A 27,121-nucleotide genomic window follows, 5' to 3' on the forward strand; every position below is an offset into this window, starting at 1 on the left:
CAAGTCAATTATCCATATTTGCCTCAGTTTCCTCATCTGTAAAATGATCTGGAGAAGGAAATGGCAAACTGTTTCAGTATCTGTGCCAAGAAAACCCCAAATGGGGTCACAAAGAATAGGACATGACTACAAACAACTGAACAACAAACAACAAAATCTCTTTGTGTGTTATAAACGTCTGTGTGGCTGTGTCATAATGCACATTGAGTTGTGCGGTCATCAGTAGTAACTCTTCCGTCTTTCTTTAACACTTAGTTCTCTCCACACTGAAACCAGGGTGAAGCAATCAGGATTTTGCTCTAAACCGATGCAAATTTGGAAACTGAAAAATTGTTGCTTTAGGAATATAGAAGAAGCAGATAAAATGCAGAATGGAATGTTTTTGTAAAGCTGCTAGTAAAATGTAAGCTTCTTGAGGGTACAGACTACTTAACATTTTCTCTTTGTTATCTCAGTGCCTAATATAGTGCCTTATATATAGTGGACACTGAATAAAGATTTGTTGGATTTAACTAGAATGAGAGTTAACAGATAATCCACAGGGTTGAGCTCCTTCCCTCTTTCCTTCTATGGTAGTGCTCTGGGATCTCAGTCTCCTACCTTCTCTCCTCTACCAATGAAGGCTCCATTTTTTTCTCTTGCCCCAGGAGTAAAAATTTGTAGGCATGGTTCTGGAGTCTTTAGCATAGTATGACAATTTGATCAAATGAGATAATATTTGCAAAGCACCTGGCAAATTACTTGACACATAGTAGGTGCCATGTAAATGATAATTATTATTATTTAACCCCTAATTATTATAGGTGTAGTGAGTGAAAGGATTGGAAAAAATGTTAAATGAGACTGAAGACCTGAGTTCATATCTAACCTCTGATCCCTCACAACTGGTGTGTCCCTGGGCAAGTCAATTAACCCTTTAAGTCTCAGGTTACTAATCTGTAAAACCAGGGGGGTGGACTAGGCAACCTCGAAGGTGTTTTCTGTCTCTAATTCTATAATGCAATGATCCAATGGATTTGGAGTTAGAAGATGTCAGCAGGAGTCCCATCATTAATTCTTTAGCTCATGTGACTGTCCCAGACATGGTTTCATGTCTCCTGCATTGGATCACTAAAAGCTGGAGTGTTTAAATAAACAACTCCTTTAATAAAAACACATACAACCATCTCCAGGTAAAAATGATACCTTTAAATAATGATTCTAAAATAATTCTAGAGCAGCAGACCTCACAAAAAGATGGAATAAAACAATTTTTCCAGCCCTAGACAACTTAGAAGATTCACAAGAAAGGCCTATTGTGCCAGGGTAAGAGAGGAGCACAGTCCAAAACAGGCCTTGCCAGCACAGACCATGCCCTAGAAAACCAGGCGCAGACCTCAGGGTGACTGAATCAGTGGCAGCAGTGGTGATTTCCAGAACTCTCAGCCTACATAAGGTAAGGAGGATCAGGAGGGGATTTATACAGGTCCATTTGCTGGCACCAAGGGCAGAACTCTGTTGCACTGCCTATGCTTGGATCTGGGTCACAGTCCTAGATGAAGAGGAGCACTAGCACAGCAGAGCTTGTGGCTACAGGAGAGCAGGGACCACGGCCAAAGTTCCAGGGTTAAAAAGAGTGCTTGTGATCACCCACAAACCAGTACACAGTACAGGACAGTAGGAAAAGCACCTCTCCCTAGATCATACCACCTTGAGAGAGCCACAGGTTTACAGTTCTCCTGAATCAGCTCTGAAAACAGCTGCACACAAAAAACCCTGAACCTTGGGACAGTGCCCCCTCCACTTGGGAGGCAGAGTCCCACTTTAGCACAGAGTTAAAACTTAAGAAATAGGCTGCAAAATGAGTAAATAACAGAAAAAATCTGACCATAGAAAGTGAGTATGGTGACCAGAAAGATCAAAACACACTCATAAGAAAACAACAAAGTCAAAATTCCTGCATCCAAATCTTCAAAGAAAAATATGAATTGGTCTCAGGCCATGGAAGAGCTCAAGAAGAATTTCAAAGATCAAGTAAGAGAGGCAGAGGAAAAAATGGGAAGAGAAATGAGAGAGATGCAAGAAAATCATGGAAAAAGAGTTAGCACCTTGGTAAAGGAGGCACACACACACACAATACTGAAGAAAATAACACCTTAAAAAACAGGATAGGTCAAATAGTAAAAGAAGCAAAAAATCCAATGAAAAGAAGAATGCCATGGAAAGCAGAATTGGTCAAATGGAAAAAGATATAAAAAAATCACTAGAGAGATCTCCTTAAAAAGTTGAATTGACCAAATGGAAAGGGAGGTACAAAAGTTCACTGGACAAAATAATTCCTCAAAAGTTAGCATTGGGCAAGTTGAAGTTAATGATTCCATGAGACATGAAGAAACAATCAAACAAAATCAAAAGAATGAAAAAATAGAAGATAACATGAAATATCTCATTGAAAAAACAAACTGACCCAGAAAATAGATCCATGAGAGATAATTTAAGAATTATTGGGGGCAGCTAGGTGGTGCAGTGAATAGGACAGAGTCAGGAGGACCTGAGCTCAAATCTGGCCTCAGCACTTAACACTTTCTACCTGTGTGACCTTGAGCAAGTCACTAAACCCCAATTTCCTTGCCTTCCCCCCTCCAAAAAAGAGCAAAAAAAAAAAAAGAATTATTGAACTACCTGAAAGCCATGATCAGAAAAAGAGCCTAGACATCATCTTTCAAGAAAGTATCAAGGAAAACTGTCCTGATTAGAACCAGAGGGTAAAACAGAAATTGAAAGAATCCATAGATCACCTCCTAAAAGAGATCCCAAAATGAAAACTCCCAGGAATATTATAGCCAAATTCCAGACTTTCCAGATCAAGGAGAAAATACTGCAAGTGCTATAAAAAGAAACTATTCAAATATTTTGGAGTCACGGTCAGAATAACACAAGATTTAGCAGCTTCTGCATGAAAGGATCAGAGGGCTTAGAATATGATATTCTAGAGGGCAACAAAGCTAAGATTATAGCCAAGAATCACCTACCCAATAAAACTGAGCATAATCCTTTAGAGGAAAAGACCAGAGCTGAATAAAAAATTTTACTTTCAAATACAAGATGCAAAAGAAGCACAAAAAAAGTAAACAGGAAAGAGAAATCATAAGGAATTTAATAATTTCAACCTGTTTACATGGGAAGAAGTTTATTATAGAATATACCTGGGGTGTATGGTGTGTTCAGGTGTTCATACCTCTAATTTGAGAACTTGCCAATCCCTTTTCAGGGTTGCTCATCCACCTTTAGTGCTTACCTGATTCACCCAACTCTCACCTGTGGCTCCAAGAAGCTGTAGCATGCACAGCAGTCACATCCCAGCAAACCATCTTGCAAATGGGCTAAACCAAGTTGAGGAAAACAGACAGGCCTAAAATCTGTTGGTGAATTAGGTGGATGTCTACTCCAAGCAAGTGAAGATCCCCCCAGTAGAACAGGCAGATGAGAACAATTTGTCCCAATGACCATGAAGGTGGCTGAAGTAGGCAATGTGGAGCTCTTAGAGTATGGTCAGACACTGAAGATACAAAAGTCATCCACTGCATCCCGGGTCGTTGCCAGTTGTTTTGACTTTTGTCCTGCTACAGGACTTCAGTGACTAAAAGAGAGAGGTTGATGACTTTGTTCAACTCCGCCTCACTTAAATCCAATTCATGATGTCATTGGTCCTCTTCAAAAATGAAGGACAAACAACAACATATATGTGCATGTGTAGCATATAAGTATTGTATGTTTTGTTTTTAATTACACAATAGCTTGCTCCATTAAAAACACATCAACTAAAGCAGAATGAGCTGTCCTATATATGCTGATCTTTTAAAATGCTGCTCTACTTTAGAATTCAATGGAGCTGTTTTTCATTTTATTTTCCCCTCATTTCTTACTCCTTCCTACACACACATACACCCTCCCTGACCACCCATGTACCAGGATCATTTCCCTAGTGTTGATTTTTAGTGGCAAAGTCAAAATGACACTTCATTCTTGGTGCTTTAATCACATCCACCTCCTGCTGGAAGCCTTTTAGTGATTTTATCATATATTATCAAGACAAAGTTCATCACCATTCTGTGAATGTGATTACTTAGCAAACTTATTTCCCTACTTCTCTTTTCCCTTTCTTTGTTCTGTTCAAAGAAAGCTGTCCACTACACTCTTATCAACTGATACCTGATTGTATTCAGTTTAGTATTCATTTGGGTGCTTTTCACACAAGTCCATGATTGTCTTTCTTCCTCCATTGGTGGAATACATTTTGTTCCAAAGTATGTAAACATTTCCTTTTAAGAAAGAAAATAATTAAATTGATTTTTTAGGTTTTAAGATATTTATACATCTATGGGCATTTACCATACCTTGCTTTTTAAACCAGGCATATCATACCAGGACATAAAGAGAAAATGCACAAGAATGTATATTTACAATGACTTTTCTGACCACAGCTATGCTTAAATACATTAAATACTAAGGTTATAAATGTGTACCATTATATTCATCACTACTTTAATAATAACAAATAGTAAAAATAAAGTAAAATTTTAAAGTTTTCAATGCTATTGGGATACCTTATCTCATTTGAGCTGCACAACAACTTTGTTAAGGTAAACACAAGTATTATCTTGATTTTGAAGTAGGGGAAATGATGCCTGCATCAAAAAGGGCACAGGCCGAACCGAAAAGTGTGGAATGATGGACGTGAACCAGGTGGGATCTGTCATAGCAGTGCCAATTTATTGATCAGAGGGCAGGGTTTATATAATGAATGTAAAGCAATTATCTCTTAGGTTTCCATGAGAAAATGTTTAATGTTCTTGTTCATTTATGCACATCTGTGTGTTTTAATGCCCTTCTTATCTTGCATGCATCTATGTCTGGGTCACCACTTGGTTATCACATCCTAAACTCCTGCAAGTCAGGAAGAGATGGTGAGCCCATCTTAAGACATGATATAGCCTGCAGGGGGAGCTGGCTTGGGAGAAATCCTGGACCAGAGTCTTCCCATGTATGGACTGGGTCAGAGACTGGCCCTCAACATCTCCCCCTTTCTGTACAAGTAACTTAGGAGCGTGAGCCTTGGTTCCCAAAGACAGGAAAGACTAGCCAAGCATGTGAATCCCCAGAGGTGCAACAAGGCACAATATCATCAGCAAGCATGCAACTGGAACAAAGTGAAGCAAAAGAGAGTTAAGATTATTAAATGGATTAATCTGATTTATCCAATGAAATGTCTGATTGGTTATATCTTCAGGATCAGTTCCTGAACTATGACTTTGTCTAATTTGTTCAGTCATATAGGACAATTAATTTATATCCCAGGTGAGAGTATGACTATGCAAAGAGCCATTGAACCTATTTCTAATTTGACTCCAAGTAACATTAGAAGTTTCATTATTCCAAATATATGGGGTTACACAAACATAAGTATAGCAACAGTCACACTGCAATTTTGTGTTCTACTATCATTACATACTGTTGACATCTAATAATACACTGTGTGAGATTACAATATCTACAAGTAATATTTCAATATAAATCCTGACCTTTAAAATTATGTTCATACATTTTCAATACATACATACATTTAATACATACATTATCAACTCAATAATGATTACAAAATTTTTGATGTCAGTCTGGTCACTGCAGGGAGGCATATGCAAAGAAATAATACAATAATCAATACAGATAAAATATGTAAAATCATAGACATCAAATTAAAAGGAAATAACTTCAACAATGTTGACATTATTGTGTTGGCAATGTTCCTGGATCAACTCCAGAGCGACAACAATTTTGGATGTTTTCTGATATACTTTGTAATATTTGAATCATATCAAACACCAAGAAGTTGGACAGATATTTTGTCCCAAAAAACATTAGAAACAGAGCTAATATATAGTAAAATAGTTACACAAATATATTTATATTTACAACCATACCTAAATAACAATTGAGTTTTTAAGGCTGTTAACTCATTAACTTATTAACTCATAATTTAAGGCTGTTAACTGTTAACATCACCTAAATACAATACTCGTTTTAATACATTGGTTTTATACAAAAAATCCTTATCTTTTTTCTGTCATGTTATAAAGGCTATAGAAACATTGTTTACAATTCATTAATACATTGTGCAGTTTTTTGAATTTTTCTAAATAAAGAAATTGTAGACACAGTGGTTGAAATTATCAATAATAGTAGAAGAAGAGTAGGGCAGTGTGTCTAGTAACAAGAAGTCTGACAAACCTTTCCCCCTCTTTTTAAGAAATCAGAAAAAAAAAATTTAATTAGTTGGAAAAAGCAAATGAAGATTGTTCAACAATTATTACAACAAATCTCTACCAGTTATACATTGAGTAAGAGCACAATTAATGTATAATATTTCATACAAAAGAGTCATATATAGATAGGTGTATTCTTAATTACATGTTTTTTAAAGCCAAGCTAACATTCTTTGCCAATTCAGTCACAAATTGAGCAGTTGGTATTTTACTTAGTAAATAAATAGAAGACACAGTTGTTGATATTAAGAGAGAGGCTATGGCCATTAGTCCCATAATTAGAAGTCCTTATTGTAGCTAGCGGATCAGATATTACTAAAAGTGCAGGTTCCCCTGAAGTCTGAAACCAAAAGAGAGTGATTCTATAAGCAGGTTATATTCCAATGAAATGTAGTATTGACTTATATCATCTGTAAATGATTCACATTAGTAGAAGTAAAGAAGACTTGAGGAGGTCAAATACATGTAGTCATAGGTTATATATGAAACAATTGATGTGATAAGGGTACGTCTCCGCATTTAAATCAAGATGTAACCAGTTCAGTTTGTATTAAAGTCAAAGTGATCATAGCAAGAAACACAAATCCTGGGGTAACAGGTTTCAGTTCTTTGACTTGATATAGTAAATGTTCAGTTTGCCCCCATGTAGGCATAATTTTTTGTGTGTAGTGGCTGCATTAGGAGACCTCTTCTTCTTTATTCCCATGTTCTGTCTCCGTGATTTCTTCTGCTGCTGCTGGGGCTCTTTTCATCTTCTGGGTGAGCTGGAGTATACTCCCTGACATTTCTTTCAGGCACTCATGCTTGTTGTTCCACAGCTTCTGGAAAACATAAACATAGTCTCGTTTCCCTCCCCCATTAGTTGAGGGACAGGCCCTTCTGTGTTTGGATGACCTTCATTTGGGAAGTATGTACTTTTCATATTATTTTATTGCTGTTGTATATTAATTTTTAGCGATGCATAAATTTTTTTTCTTCCATGTATAAAGCAGTAGCTAATTGCCTTTATGGTATATTGGACCAAGTCCCTCTTTATTTTGTAAATAGGTTTAATATCTTTATTCTGTTTTTCAATATTATAAGGGTTATGCCTGTAATTAATGTCATTTGAAACTGATCACAGAAAGAGTACAATAATTTCCTAGTGTAAGTATGGGCATTATCAATTTTCAATTCTTTTGGAATGCCCATTGAAGCAAAAGACTGTAACATATGGTTAATTACATTTTTTACTGCTTCCCCTGTGTAAAGGGAAGCTAGAGGAATTATATACATATATATATGTATGTACATATATACATGAATATGTATATAATATATATAACACATTGAGGGCAGTTTTTTATAATCTGTCTGGCTTGTTTCTAGTAACATGGCATTGTTTACATAGAACATGTGTATTTTGACAAAAATAAAAGTGAGATAACATAGCTCTATGAATATTTTGGGAAAAAAAGAACTGGAAAAACTTGAACTTTTTGATAAAGCATTATTTTGATAAAGAGGTCCAGGAAGTGAAGAATGAGCTGTAAGAGGAGTTAAATAGGTTGTGACCTCTCTCTTATGAGAGTTTGTAATCTTAGGAAAAAAAAGTTAAAGGGATTTGTATACTGTGTGTGTTTAAGTTTAGCAGTATCAATATGTGGGCACAGATACACTGAATATCTGCTATCTGACACAATATTAAGGAAAAAAGAAAAATAATTTTATAATAATATCATAGCAGAAAGCTGTATCTAGTGGGCTGAAAGTGAATATTAATAACTTTATAATTAGTAGAATTAATGTAGTAGCTTGCATTTCCAGGAAGCTGATAGACAAAAGAAGTTCCTGACTAGAAGTTTACAAATGAATAGTAGACCTACATCCTTGTTTCACAAAGCTTGTTTATCCTCTAATTATATTCATTTTGAAAGAAAGAGATATTTCAGAAGTTGAATCTTTTACCTATGATAAATTCAGGCACTACTTAACTCTTGTTTAGATCATGGAATACATTGAAATTGAAAGAGCAAAATCTGTTCTATTTTACTTTAACTTAGCTATAAATTGTCTTGGAAATGAAAGTTTTAGCAGGTTTTTTTTAATCTTACTAGGGATTGAAAAGAAATTTAAAAGTATATCCCCTTCTTTTAAAATGGTTTTAAGATTCATAAATAGTCACTAAACTTTTGTGAAGAAAATTAATTGAAAAGTTTTAAAATGATAGCTCTGTTTTTTACATTAAATCAAAAACAAAACTTTTAAGATTGAGATTCACTTAAACCAAATTGGTGTAGCATAAGTAACATAAATTCTCAAGGTATTTATTAACAAACTATTGCAGAATTCTTAGATATCACAAAGTTTTTTGGTAAAAAAAGGTATAGTAATTGGATCTTTATATTGGCAATAATTAAGAAGCTGATCAAAGTACTTATAAAAGCTATTAGTATTAGAATCCCTCTAAACAATGGAAATATTATAAAGTGAGCCTAAATGGTTTGTGTCAATTTCGGTATCTGTTCTAATTCTAGATGAAAAATATTATTGGATTTCCCAGTGAGCTAATACAAAAGAGTATATTGTACTGAGTAATTATTCTGATCATAGAAATTTTGCTATAGAAAGAAAAAAATAAGATTATGTGAATTAAATATAGTCTTAAATGCTATTTCATTTTATGTAGCAATTTTCACCAATCACAACTCATATCCAATTAAATGTTAATTTTATTCCCATGGAGCTGTAATAACCAATAAAGATTTACTAGGTTTCTCCTACATAAACAATTTCATTTAACATATTTATTTCTCAAATTTAAACTTGTCCTAGTATAAAAGCCAACTGTTAGAAATCTTTTTAATATTTTGCAACTTTCTTAGCAAGTTAGATTCATTATTTAGGAACCACATAACTAAAACTATTTCCTTTCTTAGGCTGAATTACCTTGACTCCAGAGATAGTGTCCTCGGCAGTTTTACAAAATAAGAATAACTGAGATGGACTTTAGGGAGGGGCTAGGGGTGATGCTCCTACTTCATCAAATCTCATACATGCAGGAGGAATGGTCTGAATGAGATGAATTAATCCAAATAAAATTTTCATCAGTCTTCTCCTTTCCACATACAGTAATCAATTACCAATTTTAAGTTTTTAGCATTTAAACAGTAAAGTAACTTAGGTATTATTTTCATAAATGATAGCCAAATTGTTTTAGCTGTAACCTCCTTTTTTACTACAGTAAAAGGTTTAAATACCTGATTTCCTATATGGCAGATATAAACATTATAAGACATAAGTGACATAACTGTTTTTACACAAACTTTTCCTCTATCTTTTAGTTTTAACAAAATTCAGATTAAAAACTTGCTTATCTAACACTATTTCTGGCTTACAATGATCCCTCAATTTTTAAATGAGAGAATTTTTCTACAATTTAAAAAGACCATAGCAACACAGCAACATAATGACATCAAATGTATTTCCAAATCATCACTTGCAAAAATTATTGATAGAAAATTGGGCTCATCTAGTGCAGAGGTTTTTTCTCCTCTCCTCATAGCTGCAGAGCTTGATTGTTTGTTTAGGGGTTTTGAATGGAGAGGTTCATCTGTTTGCTTAAAGGTGGGGGCTTCAGTGCCCCAGGGCTATCTGATCTAGGATGAGAGACTTTAATAAATTTTTATTTTAAATATTTTCAGCTGATTAAATTTTTACTCTAGTAAGATTTATTTGTGTATCCACTCCTTAAAAACTTCTTTTAAAGTGAGAGATTTGAATTCTCCGGAGTAACTGACATGGGAGTGGTGCCTACTCCCATATTGCTCATACTAGAAAACCCCAAAATCCTCACATTTCTTATCAGATATTAGAAAATATCCCAATTTATCTAAATGTCAAATACTAAAATAAATTCTGATTTATGTTTAGCATCAAATTAGGAGTAACACTTTTACTTTTCACATGAATTCAATTGACTTACAGTTGCATTCTGATACACAAAATTTTTCTCTTATAGGTGAGGCAGAAAATGCTTAAATATTTGTTCATTTTCCTCTTTGATATGAGGGGGGGAAATCCCTTATTATTTCTTATAGCCTTTTCCTCACTCTACTTGGCCAGAGTGGAATGAAGAGGAGATTTTCAAATTTTTAAAAATCTTAAAATTTCTGTTCACACTTTTTAATGCAAATAGTTTATGCTTGCTACTTCTTTCTGTACACTATGACTAAAACTTAATTTATCATTTTCTTTTTATCTGTTTCCAACAAAGAGAGCTGTGTCACAGTGAATGGTTTGAGCCACCCCTGGAACTTTCATTTCTGATGTTAAACATATCATTAATATATTCCATAGAAAAAAGGCAGAAATGGAGAAATGCTAGAATCTCTCTTCCATAAGCCTATTACTCTTCTGTCCCCCTGCTGTATCCCCTATTACCAAATATACTGTCCTCTTCTGCTCTACACATTTCAAGATTTCTTGTAATTGACTCTTGGGGATAAGTAATCCTCCTTCTTTTACTATTTTTTTAAGTCTTAGATAACATTCTCAGTCTCTACTTTCATTTTTGTACCTGTCCCATTTTATCCTGAAAGCTTTTTTTTCCAACTGGGCTAATCTTTGCTTGTTTGTATTTTCTACTAATCCCTATCACATGCTCCTGTTAGCCTGGTGAGTTACTCTCTGTAAGTTTTTAACTTAAGAGAAAATCCAACTTTCACCTCCTCCCTTTAGTTATTTTTTACAGAGTTACAGGAGGCCAACTCCTCCACCAGTACTTTTCTTAAGTCCCTGTGCATGGGGCCATTGATGCCTGCATCAAAATGGGCACAGGCCGAACCAAGAAGTGAGGAATGTTGGATACGAACCAGGTAGGATCTGTCAAAGCAGTTCCAATTTATTGATCAGAGGGCAGGGTTTATATAATGAATATAAAGCAATTATCTCTTAGGTTCCCATGAGAAAATGTTTGATGTCCTTATTCATTTAGGCACATCTGTATGTTTTAATGTCTTTGTTCCCTTGCATGCATCTATGGCTGGATCACTGCTTGGTTATCACATCCTAAACTTCTGCAAGTCAGGAAGAAATGGTGAGCCAATCTTAAGAAATAATATAGCCTTCAGGGGGAGCTGGCTTGGGACAAATCCTGGACCAAACTCTTCCCATGTATGGACCAGGTCAAATACTGGCCCTTGACAGGGAAATTATGGAAACTAAGACAGTAATTTATTAGCTTATGTCTAGTCAATTAGTCTTGATCTAGTTATAGTATCTGAAGTATGAGCTTATGCCATTCTGACCACACATCTAACCTTTAATTCTTACTTCAGTGATTCCCATTAAATGGTTTACAAACGCTTTGAAGTTTCTAATGATTGTCCAAGGACTTCACACTTAAAATTCTTCAATGATGACTTTAGAACTAAATAATTATAAAGAATATTATGAGAAGTGTGATAAATTACCCAGGATGTTCACAACACTTTATTTTTAAAATTTATTTATTTTTAGTTTTCAACAATCATTTCCACATTATTTTGATTTATAAATTTTCTCCCCATCTTTCCCTACCCCCCACCACAAGATAGTGAGCCTAATGAATACCCCTTTTCCCCAATCTGCTCTCCCTTATATCCTCCCCTTTATTCCCCCCTAAATTTCTAGTAAGGCAAGATGGATTCCTATACCACAGTGCCTGTATATCTTATTTACCATTTGCATGTAAAAAAATTTAAGATTTGTTTTTAAAACATTGATTTCCAGATGCATTCCCTTCTTCCCTCCTCAGCCACCCCCACTGGGAAGACAAGCAATTCAATATAGGTTGTACATGTGTAGTTACACAAAATGTTTCCATCATAATTGTATTGTGAAAGACTAACTATATTTCCCTCCATCCTATCCCACCCCCACTTATTCTATTTTCTACTTTGACCCTGTCCCTTTTCAAAAGTGATTGGTTCTAACTCCCATCCTGCCCTCTCCCTGATCCTGCCCTCCCTTCTATCATCCCCCCTTTTATCCCCTTCCCCCCTACTTTCCTGTAGGGTAAGATACCCAATTGAGTGTGTATATTATTCCCTCCTTAAGCCAAATTCAATGAGAGTGAGGTTGACCCATTCCCTTTCACCTTCCTGCTCTTCCCATCCTTTGTAGCAATTTTCTCTTGCTTCTTTTATATGAGATCATTTACCCTATTCTATGTCTTCCTTTCTCCTTATCCCATTATATCCCTGTCTCACCTCTTACTTTGATTTTTAGGTATCATCCCTTCATATTCAACTAATCTTGTGCCCTCTGTCTATGTATACATGTACACACATATACACAGATTCATATATGTATTTATACACACATATACCCTCTTATACATATATAGTATGTGTGTATATATATATATATATTCCCTTCAAATATCCTCATCCTGAGAAAAGTCTCATGAGTTAAAATTACCATTTTTCCATGTAGGAACATAAGTAGTTCAACTTTAATGAGTTCCTTATGATTTCTTTTTCCTGTTTACCTTCTCATGCTTCTCTTGCTTCTCATATTTGAAAGTCAAATTTTCTGTTCAGCTCTGGTTTTTTCATCAAGAATACCTTAAAGACCCCTATTTCATTGAATGACAATATTTTCCCATGAAGCATTATACTCAGTTTTTCTGGGTAGGTGATTCTTGGTTTTAATCCTAGCTCCCTTGACCTCCAGAATATCATATTCCAAGCCCTTTGATCCCTCAATGTAGAAGCTGCTAGTTCTTGTGTTATCCTGATTGTGTTTCCACAATACTCAAATTGTTGCTTCCTGGCTGCCTGTAATATTTTCTCCTTGACTTAGGAACTCTGGAATTTGGCTATGAAATTCCTAGGAGTTTTCCTCGGGATGTTTTTCAAGAGGTGATTGGTGAATTCTTTCAATTTCTATTTTGCCCTCTGGTTTTAGAATATCAGGGCAATTTTGCTAGAGAATTTCTTGAAGGATGATTTCTAGACTCTTTTTTTGATCATGGCTTTCAAGTAGTCCAATAATTTTCAAATTATCTCTCCTGGAGCTATTCTCTGGGTCAATGGTTTTTCCAATGAGATATTTCACATTGCCTTCTATTTTTTCATTTGTTTGGATCTGTTTTATAGTATATTGATTTCTCATAAAGTCACTATCTTCCATCTGCTCCAATCTAATTTTGCAGAAATTATTCTCTTCAGTGAGTTTTTGAAATTCCTTTTCCATCTGGCAAATTTGGCTTTTTAAGGCATTCTTCTCCTCACTGGCTTTTTGGGCCTCTTTTGCCATTTGAGTTAGTCTATTTTTAAAGGGTTATTTTCTTCAGTATTTTTGGGTCTCCTTTAGCTGGCTGTTGACTTGCTTTTCATGATTTTCTTGCATCGTTCTCATTTCTCTTCCCAATTTTTCCTCCTCTTCTGTTAACTTGATTTTCAAAATCCTTCTTGAGCTCCTCCAAGGCCTGTAATCAGTTCATATTTTTCTTGGAAGCTTTTGATGCAGGAATTTTGGCTTTGTTGTCTTCTTTTGATTCCATGTTTTGATCCTTTTTGTCCCCAAAAGAGGATTCTGTGGTCTGATTTTGCTTCATCTGTTTGTTCATCTTGCCAGCCACTTACGTGACTTTTGAGCTCTTTGCCATGGTAGCACTCTCCATCCAGAGTGAAGAGAACTGTATCCCAAATTGCTGGGATTTTTGCAGTTGTCAGCACTTTGAGGAGAGCACCCTCTCTATAGCTGTTGCTCACCCCAGGACCATCACCCAAGACTGTGACCCAGATCTAAGCAGGTCAAAGCAAGAGCGATTACCCTCTGAATGGTCACTTGGTCCCCTTTGAACTGCAGGCCAGGAGCTTTGAAGACAGCCATGGGGCAGCAGCTGCAGCTGCCACACCTCCCACCCTTGAGGCAGGGCCTGGACCACACTCTTCCATCAGGGTTCCAACAGAGTTCCCCACTGACCTTTCACTTTCTCTTTGGCATTTATGAGTTGAGAAGTCTGGAAACCACCACAGCTGCTGCTGATTCACTCTCCTGAAGTCTACTCTGGCTAGTCGGGGCCACCCCAGGTCTTGGTCCAAGTGGCTTACATGGGACTCTGCTCGGCCCCCAGAACAGTGTGATAGACCCTTCCTGTTGGCCTACCAAGCTGCCTTCAATGGGAGATTTGTTTCTCTCTGTCACTTTGTGGGTTCTGTAGCTCTAAAATTTGATTAGAGTCATATTTTACAGGTATTGGAGCAGGTGGGTGGGGGAGCTTAAGTCCACAACACTTTATTTAAAATATTCATATGCAAAAAAACTGCTATCACTGCAGGCCCTACTTCATGCTGCTGTTTGAGGAAATTAAGCAACTGAGGAGAAGTTTTTCTCTTTTTCTTTCATATTCCACTATTTTGCCATTATCCTTTTATTTCTTGATGACTCACCATGATTATTTTTTTAATAATGGATAAAAATTGGGAAAATTATATCTATCTTTCTAGTGGTCACATTGGCATTATGTGTTTATATGAGCACATTTTAATCACTGACTTGAATAAAGACATAGGTAGCATACTCATCAATGGAAAGGTGAAACAGGTAGTTACACATTAAAGCATTGGGATGAAGCTAATTAGATGGAATTCAATATGGATAAATGTAGTCTTATAAAATAAAAACATACCAATTTCATGAATAAAAGATTTTAGAAACATAGCTAGGCAGCATTTTGTCTGAAAAACATTTAGGGGTTTTAGTGGATGCGTATTCAATATACGTAAGCAGTGTGATATGGCAGCCAAAAAAAAAAAACCTAATATGATTTTAGGCTGCATTAAGAAAGAGATATCTTGCAGGAATAAAGAGGTGAGATTCCCAATGTACTCTGTTCTCATCAGTCCTCATCTGGAGTACTGTGTTCAGTTCTAGGCACCACACTGAGAAGGACATTGGAAAACTTAAGAACATACAGATGAGAAAAGACAACACTGTGAAATGTCTTGAGTCCATATCATATGAGGATTAGTTGAAATAACTCTGAATATTTAGATGGAAGAAATATGGTACAGGATGTCAACTGCTGTCAAGTATATGGAAGGTTGTCCTATGGAAGAAGGATTAAACTTGTTCTGTTTGGCCCCAGAAGGCAGAACAATAAGAATTGGATGGATGTTGCAAAAAATGGAAAATTAAACTTGAAATCGGGGGGGAAAGATATCTTCCTAATAATCACTGCCTCAAGAAATAGTGGGTTCCTGCTTCTTAGATGTTTCTATGCAGAGGCTGGATGATTCTGCTTTATATGATATAGATTATCCTTTTCAAAGAAATAGCTATTCTTGGTCTGTACAATATTACCATTTATTCTGTAGTTGTTCTGCCCCGTGCCTAAAGTTTCAGTAAGGCATAGAGTTCACTTGGTGTCCTCAAAGTCTCTGTCAATAATGGAGTATAAACTCTAGCAAGTGCTTTCCAAGCTGGAAAGGCTTTGGGTTATGGACCCAGATATGTACAGCCTTAAGACCAACCTTATTAAGTTCAAAGAAGCTTGGCCATCAGGACATGTTTTTTTGTTTAACCACAGAATCTTATGAAGACAAGTTATCAAGGAGGTGAAGGTCTCTTATTTTCTTGTATGCAGAGGAAGGACCCACACCAATAAAATCAGATAACTGTTTTAAGTATTAAGGGAGTTTTTGGGTCATTGTTCTGCCAAAGAACATTTGGTTACTGGTCTAAAGAAAGATTTTATATATATAATAAAGTCTTTTAGAGCTAAGATTCTCTATTCATGTCATATGACTAAAGATATGCTTCTTCCTAAATGTACCCTCTGAATTCATTGGTAAAATTGACCAGATATTAAAATTAATAAAGTATGGGATGTTTAATGTGATTATATGTGGGTATACATAATTATATATACCCATATCACCTCCCTCTCCAACATGAAACTCTCAGAATCACTACTCAAATGTCAAGATACTTTGTGGGTCTCATTACAATAGCTCACAACTTCCTCCCTCCCCATGTGTTAATTTTTTTAACCAGTCAGAGGATATGATTATTTTAAAGGCATAATGGAATATCATAATAAGTAAAGTAGCACTAGCCCCCTGTAACACTATATGCTTGGGACAATCTCCCACAAAGACCCATATCATCATTGGGAATAAAGGGTGTCATCAGCTGTCATCATGAAGAGAACACAATTAGCCAGAGTACAATTCATGCCTTTAACCACTTCAGAGCCACTGATGTCTTCTGCTGATCTCATCACCATGTTTTCTCTAGGCCAGTAGTGCTTTCTTCTGGGCTTACCCCCAGGCATTATGTGGCATTTCTGCTGCTCCCCACTGGGTATCATATCTCTGCTTCTCTTTCTTTCTCTCCTAGATGTTCCTGCAATTAGACAAGCAACTCCTCTGGTCTTGTGGTATCTGCTGCAGAGTGCCAGCACCTTCTGGGCTTCAACCCTTTAGGGCCAACTGCCACCTCAGCCTGATGACTAGAAAATATCTATCTGATAAGGACTGACCTATAGCTCTTTAGGCATAACCAGAGCACTTCCAATTGATAAAATCCAGGTAGAATGGCCTCTGATAAAAAAAAAAAAGTCTTCTGCCTTTAACCCTGTATCTGAGGGTTAGATCAAAATAACTTTGTTCCAAAAAAAACTGACAGTATTAGAAATTCCCAAGACCCTCTCTGGTTTTACAGAACAAAAAAAAGGGAAGGTCATTATTCTCCACCCACTTGGCCTAAATTTATTATAAATATCTGTCAGCTGCAGAACCCTCTTAGCTTTTGAATTCTGGTGCTCTATTTTAGCTATTGGGGGTGTGAGGTGATGGATAGAACCTTTCTGTCTCTTTACACATGTACACACACACACATGCATTTTGCTTACTCTATGACATATTCATGCATCTTTGTTCTAAAATCACTTAAAATATAAATGCATTTTTACCACTAGAGAATATACACAAGGCAGATAATGTATTTAAACTAAACATTCCCTCTCTTAGAAGTACCTGAATAATTATGTGATAAAAATACCATTTTTTTACAGTATGAGAGAGAAAATGCTGTCAAGAACACTGGTACTCTTTTTTTGCTGCAATGATTTGCATATCCTGCTTAGTAGAAGTGCTCTGATTATTTTAAGATGATAGCTTACAACCTATCATCTTAAAATGATGCATATCAAATCCAAGTTAATTCTTTTGTCTCTCATTCTTTTGGTAGCATGTGCTGCTGAAAATTATTTTAATACAGAATTGATGTGGTAGGAGAGAAAAGGAGGAAAAAAAATAAAGCAATAAATAAACATCCCTGACTTAAGCAATTTGTTTTTCTATTTCTTGTTTTTGTTCAGTCAACTAAGTTGTGTCTTACTCTCTGTGACCCCATTTGTTGTTTTCTTGGCAAAGACACTAGAGTAATGTGCCATTTCCTTCTCTGGCTCATTTTACATATGAGGAAACTGAGGCAAACAGGGTTAAATGACTTGCCCAGGGTCACACATCTAATAAGTATCTGAGGACAGATTTGATAGATCTGACAGATCACAAAGATAAATGTTCCTAACTCCAGGCTCAGGACTCTCTATTCACTGTGATACTAACCCCTGGATTTTTGTACATGGATCCTAAAAGTAGTTTCTCATATGTATGCTTTAAACTACAATTCGTTATCAACAGTAAAGAAGGATTGTGGATTATGATGTACAGTGTAAAATTGCTGATCTTGAACATAAATATAGCACTCTCTTCTGGGACTTGATTTATTTCCCACCTTCCATTCTAAACTATCATTTCTCTTGCTTATATTTTCAAATTCATCTTAAGAGCTATAATTCATCTCTTTAATTCCTTCCTTTGAGAGGAAATGTGCATAGGAGATAGAATGTTAGACCTGGAATCAGGAAGAGCAAGGTTGAAAATCCACTTCTGACACTAATAACTGTGTGAGTATAAGCAAGTCACTTAACCTCTCTGACCCTGGGGAAATTTCCTAAAATAATAAATTATGGAAAGATTGCAATCTGTGACAGAAGGAATTTAAAATTATAGACCACTAAACTCTGTATATCAGTAAAGTCTAAACATAGTTTCTAAAGAAATGGTTGAATTAGTATTGGCAGTGTTCTGGCTAAATGGATGAATTTTCGTTAACCTAGCTTGTCTTCATCATCTTAAACAGTAAGATTTTTGTCAGGTACAGTAAAATAATCACAAAAAAGAGAAGGAAAAGGAAATAAATCCTTACCAAAAAAAAATGAACAGAAAATAAAACAACATTGAGACTAAAGAAATGAATAAACATGAAAGATCTATGCATATAAGGAAGAAGACATGCCATACCAGGCAAGATTGGAGGAAAAATCTCCAGAAGAAAAAATAATGGAACAAAAACTATAGCTAGGCTTCCAGAAACTTGGATGGGAACAGATGAAAGTGTAACATGCACTAAGGAGATTCAGAAGAATCCCCAGTTGTTGAGAAGTTTAATCAAAGAACTAAAGCATGAGAAACGTCAATGATCTCTGATTTTCTTAATGTTCATGTTTACTTATATTTGTAAAGTTCATAATGAAAAGAAAAATTTTTTTTAAAGAAAATAAATATTGCTTACCAAGCTGAGGCATTCCCTTAGACATTCATCAATACTTATGTCTTAGATAGGAACTGCTGTTGGACGATGACCTCAGTCCAGAATTACAGAGTTCTATTCCAGAGGGGGTATATTGAGCAGGATTAAATTTGGAGAATTGTACTATAGGGTGAGAACATTGTTGAAGTGTAAAATGTATAATTCTGATTATTTTAAATTAAAGTTTTCTTGTATAAATGAAACCAATGTAACCAAGAATAGAAGCAATGAAGAAAATTTGGGGGAAAACTTTCAAGACAATCTTTCAGACAGAATGTAACTGCATTGGAATATCGCTGTGGTGTAGGAAATGAATGAGCTAGTTGTTTCAGAAAAGAATGAAAAGATTTGAACCTATGAAGGAATATGCTATCCACCTTCAGAGAAAGAGATGACAAGCAGAAATATGCATATTGTGGTTTTATATGTATATGTATGAGTGTATATGTATATATATGTGTATTTATAGATATGTATTAGTGTACACACACACATATGTAGATATTCATATTGTAGCCTTCTTTAGGGTAGGGAGGAGGGAAGGGGGGGGGAATAAAGTAAAATAAAGCACAGCAGAGAACAAAAGAAAACCTACAAGGAAGCAAAGAAAAACTGGGTTGCTTTGAAAACAATTTATAGTACTTATTATATAGATTTCTTGAAAGGGAAATTTGTTGTTTTATATTCAGTCCTCTCTTATGTTCTGCTATATACATGGAAATGTTCTTTTTTTCTTTTCTCATTTTGTATTTATGTTTAAAATGAATTTAAAATTTTAAAAAAAAAAAGGAAAAGGAATTTGTGCGATGCTTTTAAATAATTGTTTCAAATAGCTTCTATAAAGCTTCATCATGAAATGTCATAATCTTGGAAGAATCAAATTTACAAATAATCTAAAAGAGAATGGCTGAAAATAATCCCCTTAAGCACCACAAAAACAGGAATTTATCTATAATTTTTAACTACTTCTACTGTCACAGATTATAATCTATCCATAATTTATAATCTGAGGGAATTACCTGAGGTTCAGAGAGGTTAGATAACTTGCCCATTCTCACATAGTTATTAAGTATCAAAAATGTTTTTTTCACTCAACTCTTTCTGATTCGAAGGCCAACATTTTTTCTATGCACAATGCTTCTCAAAGGAAGAAATATGGAAGAGAATCATAGCTCTTCAAAATAATTTGTTAAGATAAAAAAAGAATTGATAATTTAGAATGGAAGTGGGAAATATTAATGGTAAATCTGTTGAAAAATTGAATAGCAGGGACAGAATAGGAAAATGCAAAATAGCAAAAAAAGAAATATTAGATAAAAGTAATGAGAGGGGGCGGCCAGGTAGCACAGCAAGTAAGAGCACCGGCTCCAGTGTTGAGAAGACCTGGAGATCGAATCCCGGGCTCAGATGCTTAGCACCCACCCAGAAACACCTGGCCATGTAACCTTGAGCAAGTTACTTAACCCCAATTGCTCAGGGGCGGCCAGGTGGCTCAGCGAGTAAGAGCACCGGTTCCAGTGTTGGGACAACCTGGAGATCGAATCCCGGGCTCAGACACACTCAGCACCACACCCAGAAATAACTGGCCCTGTAACCTTGAGCAAGTTACTTAACCCCAATTGCTTAAAAACAAAAAGTAATGAGAGCAATATTAGAAGAAAACATAAATTGTCTAAGGACTAAAGCAATTACAGGTCTGAATAAAAAATATTAGGAAAAAATAATATATTTGGCAACTATTAAATGGGATTTTTAGGAGTATGCTTATTTTCAACATCAAATAGGATCTTTACAAATATTAATCATGTATTAGGTAATAATGAATGCAAAACAAATACAAAAAAATTTAAGCTGCCTTGCAACTTGAGAATTCTAATATGCATCAGACAAGAAAATACATTTTTAATTATGTGGATTGGCTATGTAAAATTGAAATCCTTTGCAGGATAAAATCAATGCAATTAGTATAAGAAGAAAAACTATTGATTGGAAAATAATAGTTGCACAAGATGGCAGAGTAGAAGCAGGGCATCCCCGTGTCTCCCGGCTTCCACCTTCCCCAATTCATGTAAAAAAAGACTGTAAATAAATTTTGGAGCTACAGAACCCACAAAATGACACAGAGATGCTAACCTCTCAGCCCGGCAGGCCATCAGGAATCAGCCAGCACAGCTCTCTGGGAGCTGAGCCCAGCCCCATTCCGTGGCTTTAGCACCAGGGCAGGCATGACCAGGTGCCAGCTGGAGAGACTCCAGATCACCAGAAGCTGTGGTCATTTCCAGATTTATCAACACATAGATGTGAAGGACAAACTGAGAGGACAGTGCAGTATGGACTTTGGGACCCAGTAGGTGGGAGTGCCTCAGCTTTTGCCCCCCGGGTAAGAAGCCTCTGAGGGCTGCAGTGCAGCCACTGCCATGTGGCAGTTTAGCTCCTGGCCTGCAGTACTGGGGTGTGTATCCAGCTTGCCAGAGCTTGTGGAGGCTTCAGCAAGGGCTCCCAATTAATACCTTAGGCTGCTGAGAAAACCCCAGTGTTTCGGACAGAAGCTCCCCTATCTGGTAGCAGAGTCATACTGTGGCAAAAAGCCCAAAAGTCAAGTAATTGAGTGGCAAAATGATCAGGCAAAGGAAACAAAGCAAACAGAAGATTCCAACATTAAACTCCTATTTTGGGGACAAAAAGGATAAAAGCATGGAACAGGAGGAAGACAGTAAAGTCAGAACACCTGCATCAAAAACATTAAAGGAAAATAAGAGCTGGTTACAGGCCATAGAGGACCTTAAGAAGCAAATAAGAGAAGTGGAGGAAAAATTGGGAAGAGAAATGAGAACAATGCAAGAAAATTATGAAATGAGAGTCAACAGCCTGACTGAGGAAAATAACACCTTAAAAAATAGACTAACTCAAATGGCAAAAGAGGCTCAAAAAGGCAATGAGGAGAAGAATGCCTTAAAAAGCCAAATTTGCCAGATGGAAAAAGAATCTCAAAGGCTCAATGAGAAGAATCATTGCTTCAGAATTAGTTTGGAGCAAATGGAAGCTAATGACTTTATAAGAAATCAAGATGCTACTAAACAGATCCAAACAAATGAAAGAATAGAAGGCAATGTAAAATATCTCATTAAAAAAACCACTGACATGGAAAATAGATCCAGGAGAGATAATTTAAAAATTATTGGACTACCTGAAAGCCATGATCAAAGAAAGAACCTAGAAATTATCCTCTAAGAAATTCTCAAGGAAAACTGTCCTGATGTTTTAGAACCAGAGGGCAAAATAGAGCTTGAAAGAATCTAACGATCACCTCCTGAAAAAGATCCCAAAAAGAAAACTCCTAGGAATATTACAGCCAGGTCCCGAATTTCCCAGATCAGGGAAAGAATATTACAAGCAGCCAGGAAGAAACAGTTTGAATATTGTGGAAACACAATCAGGATAACCCAGGATCTGGCAGCTTCTACACTGAGGGATCGAAGGGCTTGGAATATGATATTCCAGAGGGCAAAGGAGCTGGGATTAAAACCAAGAATCACCTACCAAGCAAATCTGAGTATCATGTTTCAGGGGAAAATATGGTCATTCAGTGGAATAGAGGACTTTCAAGCATTCTTGCTGAAAAAAAAAAACAGAGTTGAATAGAAAATTTGACATTCAGATACAAGAAGCAAGAGAAGCATGAGAAGGTAAACAGGGAAAAGAAACCATAAGGAACTTATCAAATTTGAAATATTAACATTCCTACATGGAAAAATGATAATTTTAACTGATGAAACTTTTCTCATATATGATTCTCATATATATGATTGAGTTGATTGAATGTTTGAGTTACTAAATGATTTTACTTTGTTCAAAACTATGTGACCACTGTGGTGAAAACTATGTGGCCATTTTAGTGATAAGTTGTTGCAATTGCTGTATTTTGATTTTCTGTGAATGTTTTGTTGTGATTTGTTATTTAATAGAGTGTTTGTTATACTATGTAATCTGAATCTTTAGAGCTGTTTAGAGCAGCATTCTTCTGGAAAGCTGATTATGTGTGGCTTTACAGAATTCTACCGTGGCAAAGAGTTCAAAATTCAAGTAAGTAGCTAGCAAGATGAGCAAGCACAGGAAGCACAATCAGATCATATCATCTTTTTTGAGGGACAAAAAGGATCAAAACATGGAACCAGAAGAAGTCAACAAAGGTCAAACTCCTGCATCAAAAGCTTCCAAGAAAAATATGAACTGCTCACAGGCCATGGAGGAGCTCAAAAAAGATTGTGAAAATCAAGTAACGGAAGTGGAGGAAAAATTGGGAAGAGAAATGAGAATGTTGCAATAAAATCATGAAAAGCAAATCAACAGCCAGATAAAGGAGACCCAAAAAAATGCTGAAGAAAATAAAACCTTAAAAATATAGACTAACTCAAGTGGCAAAAGAGGCCCAAAAAGCCAGTGAGGAGAAGAATGCCTTAAAAAGCCAAATTTGCCAGATGGAAAAGGAATTTCAAAAACTCACTGAAGAGAATAATTCCTGCAAAATTAGATTGAAGCAGATGAAAGCTAATGACTTTATGAGAAATCAAGATACTATTAAACAGATCCAAACAAATTAAAAAATAGAAGGCAATGTGAAATATCTCATTGGGAAAAACCACTGACCCGGATAATAGATCCAGGAAAGATAATTTGAAAATTATTGGACTACTTGAAAGCCATGATCAAAAAAAGAGTCTAGAAATCATCCTTCAAGAAATTCTCTAGCAAAATTGCCCTGATATTCTAAAACCAGAGGGCAAAATAGAAATTGAAAGAATTCACCAATCACCTCTTGAAAAAACATCCCAAGAGGAAAACTCCTAGGAATTTCATAGCCAAATTCCAGAATTCCTAAGTCAAGGAGAAAATATTACAAGCATCCAGGAAGGAACAATTTGAGTATTGTGGAAGCACAATCAGGATAAAACAAAATCTAGCAGCTTCTACATTGATGGATCAAAGGGCTTGGAATATTCCAGAGGTCAAAGGACCTAGGTTTAAAACCAAGAATCATCTACCCAGAAAAACTGAGTATAATGCTTCAGGGGAATACATGGTCATTCAATGAAATAGGGGACTTTCAGGTATTCTTGATGAAAAAAACCAGAGCTGAACAGAAAATTTGACTTTCAAATACAAGAAGCATGAGAAGGTAAACAGGAAAAAGAAATCATAAGGAACTCATTAAAGTTGAACTACTTACATTCCTATATGGAAAAACGATAATTGTAACTCATGAGACTTTTCACAGTATGAGAATAGTTGAAGGGAATATATATGCATATATTGTTTAGGAGCATATGTATAGGAGTGTGCATGTATAAATATATATGTGAATGTGTGTATATATGTGTACATGTATACATAGACAAAGGGCACTGGATCAGTTGAATATGAAGGAATGATATCTAATAAAATTAAGAGGTGAGAGGAATATATTAGGAGGAGAAGGGGAGAGATAGAATAGGATAAATTATCTCATGTAAAAGAGGCAAGAGAAAACAAATACAGAACTGAGCATTACAATAATTTTTAAAAAAGGTAATGTAAATGTTATTCTGCTTTTAAGTTGTTCAATAGTCACCAAAAAAGGGTGATTTTTTTCATATCTGAAATTTGGGGAAACCACCCTTTTCACTTCTAAACCAATGGAGTGTTTCCTTTTAAATATTTATAGACTGAATAGTAAACATTGTGAATGCTTTGTACATTTGTACATTATGTACAAGTACATGAACAGGCAATCACCGATGGTTTCTTTTTTTATAATAAATATGTGAACATTTCTGTTAAGAAAGATGGGATCAGATTTGCACAAAAGAAAACTGGTAAAGTACCTTGCTGGTATTTTATGCATCAGTATAAAACAATTAAGCCAATAATTCTGAATCATATCCTGACTTACAATTTTCTTATTCTGCAGAAAAGCTCACCTCCTTTGAGGTAATAGTTCTGTCATTCACTATATTAATGATATCCAAAATTTCAGTTTGCATTTCACAGCCTATATAAATTCACACACACACATACACACACACACACACACATACACATATATAATCTAGATATTTATGCAGGTATATATGTATTATGCATGTGTATTATAATAAACGTATTATTCCTATGTTTTCTATATAAACGATATGTAAATTAACTTGTATGAAAAATATATGCATTATATGTTATATATAATTATATATGTATATATAAACATAAGGTAGATGCATGTATATATACAAATTTATAAATACATCTGTACACATATTGCATATATATAATATATACATATTAGCTTGATGTAAAAATATTTCTATAGCATACAACCAAGCATACTTTCTACAATTTATTTTTGAATCTGTTCATATTTTAGTAGGGCAAAAGATAATACTGGTTGATGTGATGATAATGGAATTTGAAGATCCCCTTGTATGGGTAAGCTAACAAGTACTTAGTACTTGGTTTCAGGTTAAGTGTTAAGACACAGAGTTTGTGAATCCAACAGTGGGGTGGGCTTGCTGACGTGATGAGGGGGGGCTGAACAGGGAGGAGCTGGTGTCATGTAAAAGGAAAAGTCCAAGCTGAGAGAGGCCAGAAGAGGAGCAGCAAAGAGAGAGAGATGGAGGGAGGGAGGGAGGGAGGGAGAGAACTGCTAGGAATGATAATGCTGAAAGACAGAGAACTGCCAGGAGCCAGAATTGCTGAGAGAGGGAGAACTGCCAGGAGCTGCCCAGTACTTCTGAGGGCCAGGTGGAGCTGCCCAGGACTTATGAGGTAACCCAGAGCTGCCAAGAACTGAGGAGGCATGACTGTGGTGCTGATATTTTGTCTGTCTGTTTTTATGTTACTTTGTCAGATTTGTTTGTTGATAGCGGCCTCAGACCTTGTTGTTGGGTCTAAGCTGATTTCACAAGCAGAAAGGTAATAAACGAGGATGCTGGCAATGTGAATGAATGTTATGGTGGCTTTGTTAAGCTTTGTCTTCCCAGGAACAGAAACTGTGGGAAGGGGAACCATGGAAGCTGAGATTCTGCCTTGGGTCAAGATGAAAAGACCTCTCCTTGGGTACTTAAGGTTCACTGATGAAATTGTAACCTAGTTGTGACCAGAAGTGGATGGCTCTTGTGCTTTGTGATTAACTAAATGAATATTCTTTTTTTTAAGAAGGAAGACTTTTGATCACAGAGATTAAGACAGTGTGACCTAGGGGTGGACTTTGTGATTTACTAAGTGAATGCACCTTGTTTAAAAGAGAACTTTAACCTTGGTACTTTGTGACTGAATTAATTATGAAATGCCAAGCATGAGCAACTTTCCAGAGGCCTGCTGCTGTGAACAGCTTTTAAGGTTCTGATTACAAGCATAGTGAACTCTCCATTTATTCAGTAACAAATTAAGGCAAAACATTCACAGAAAATCAAAATACAGCATTCACCATGTCACAACTCAACAACTTAACACTAAAATGGCCACATAGTTTTCACCAAAGTGGTCACATAATTTTAAACAAAGTACATTCATTTAGTAACTTAATCATTTAGCAAGTACTCAATTCAATTACAAAATACCGAGGTTAAAGTTCTCTTTTAAACAAGGTACATTCACTTAGTCAACCACAAAGTCTACCCTAGGTCACACTATCTTAATCTCTATGATCAAAAGTCTTCTTTCTTAAACAAAGTACATTAATTTAGTCAATCAAAAGCACAAGGGCCATCCAACCCTAGGTCACAACTAGGTTACAATATCATCAGTAAGCATTAAGTACCCAAGGAGAGGTCTTTTATTCTTGACCCAAGGCAGATTTTCAGCTTCCATTGTTCCCCTTCCCACAGTTTCTGTTTCTGGGAAGACAAAGCTTAACAAAGTCACAATAACACTCATTCACATTGCCAGAGTCCTCATCAATTCACTTTCTGCCTGTGAAATCAACCTAGATGCAACAACAAGGTCTGAGGCCTCTATCAACAAACAAATCTGACAAAGTAACATCAAAACAGACAGACAAAATATCGGCACCACAGTCAAGCCTCCTCAGTTCTTGGCACCTCCAAGTGTCCCTCAGAAGTCCTTGGCAGCTCCCAGCAGTTTTCTCACTCTCTCAGCAATTCTGGCTCCCAGCAGTTCTCTCTCTTTCAGCATTCTCGTTTCTGGTAGCTCTCTCTCTC

The sequence above is a fragment of the Petaurus breviceps genome, unplaced genomic scaffold (genome assembly GCF_028583685.1).
Source record: "Petaurus breviceps papuanus isolate PSGF00001 unplaced genomic scaffold, PetGlider_PUasm1.0 78, whole genome shotgun sequence".
Taxonomy (NCBI): domain Eukaryota; kingdom Metazoa; phylum Chordata; class Mammalia; order Diprotodontia; family Petauridae; genus Petaurus; species Petaurus breviceps.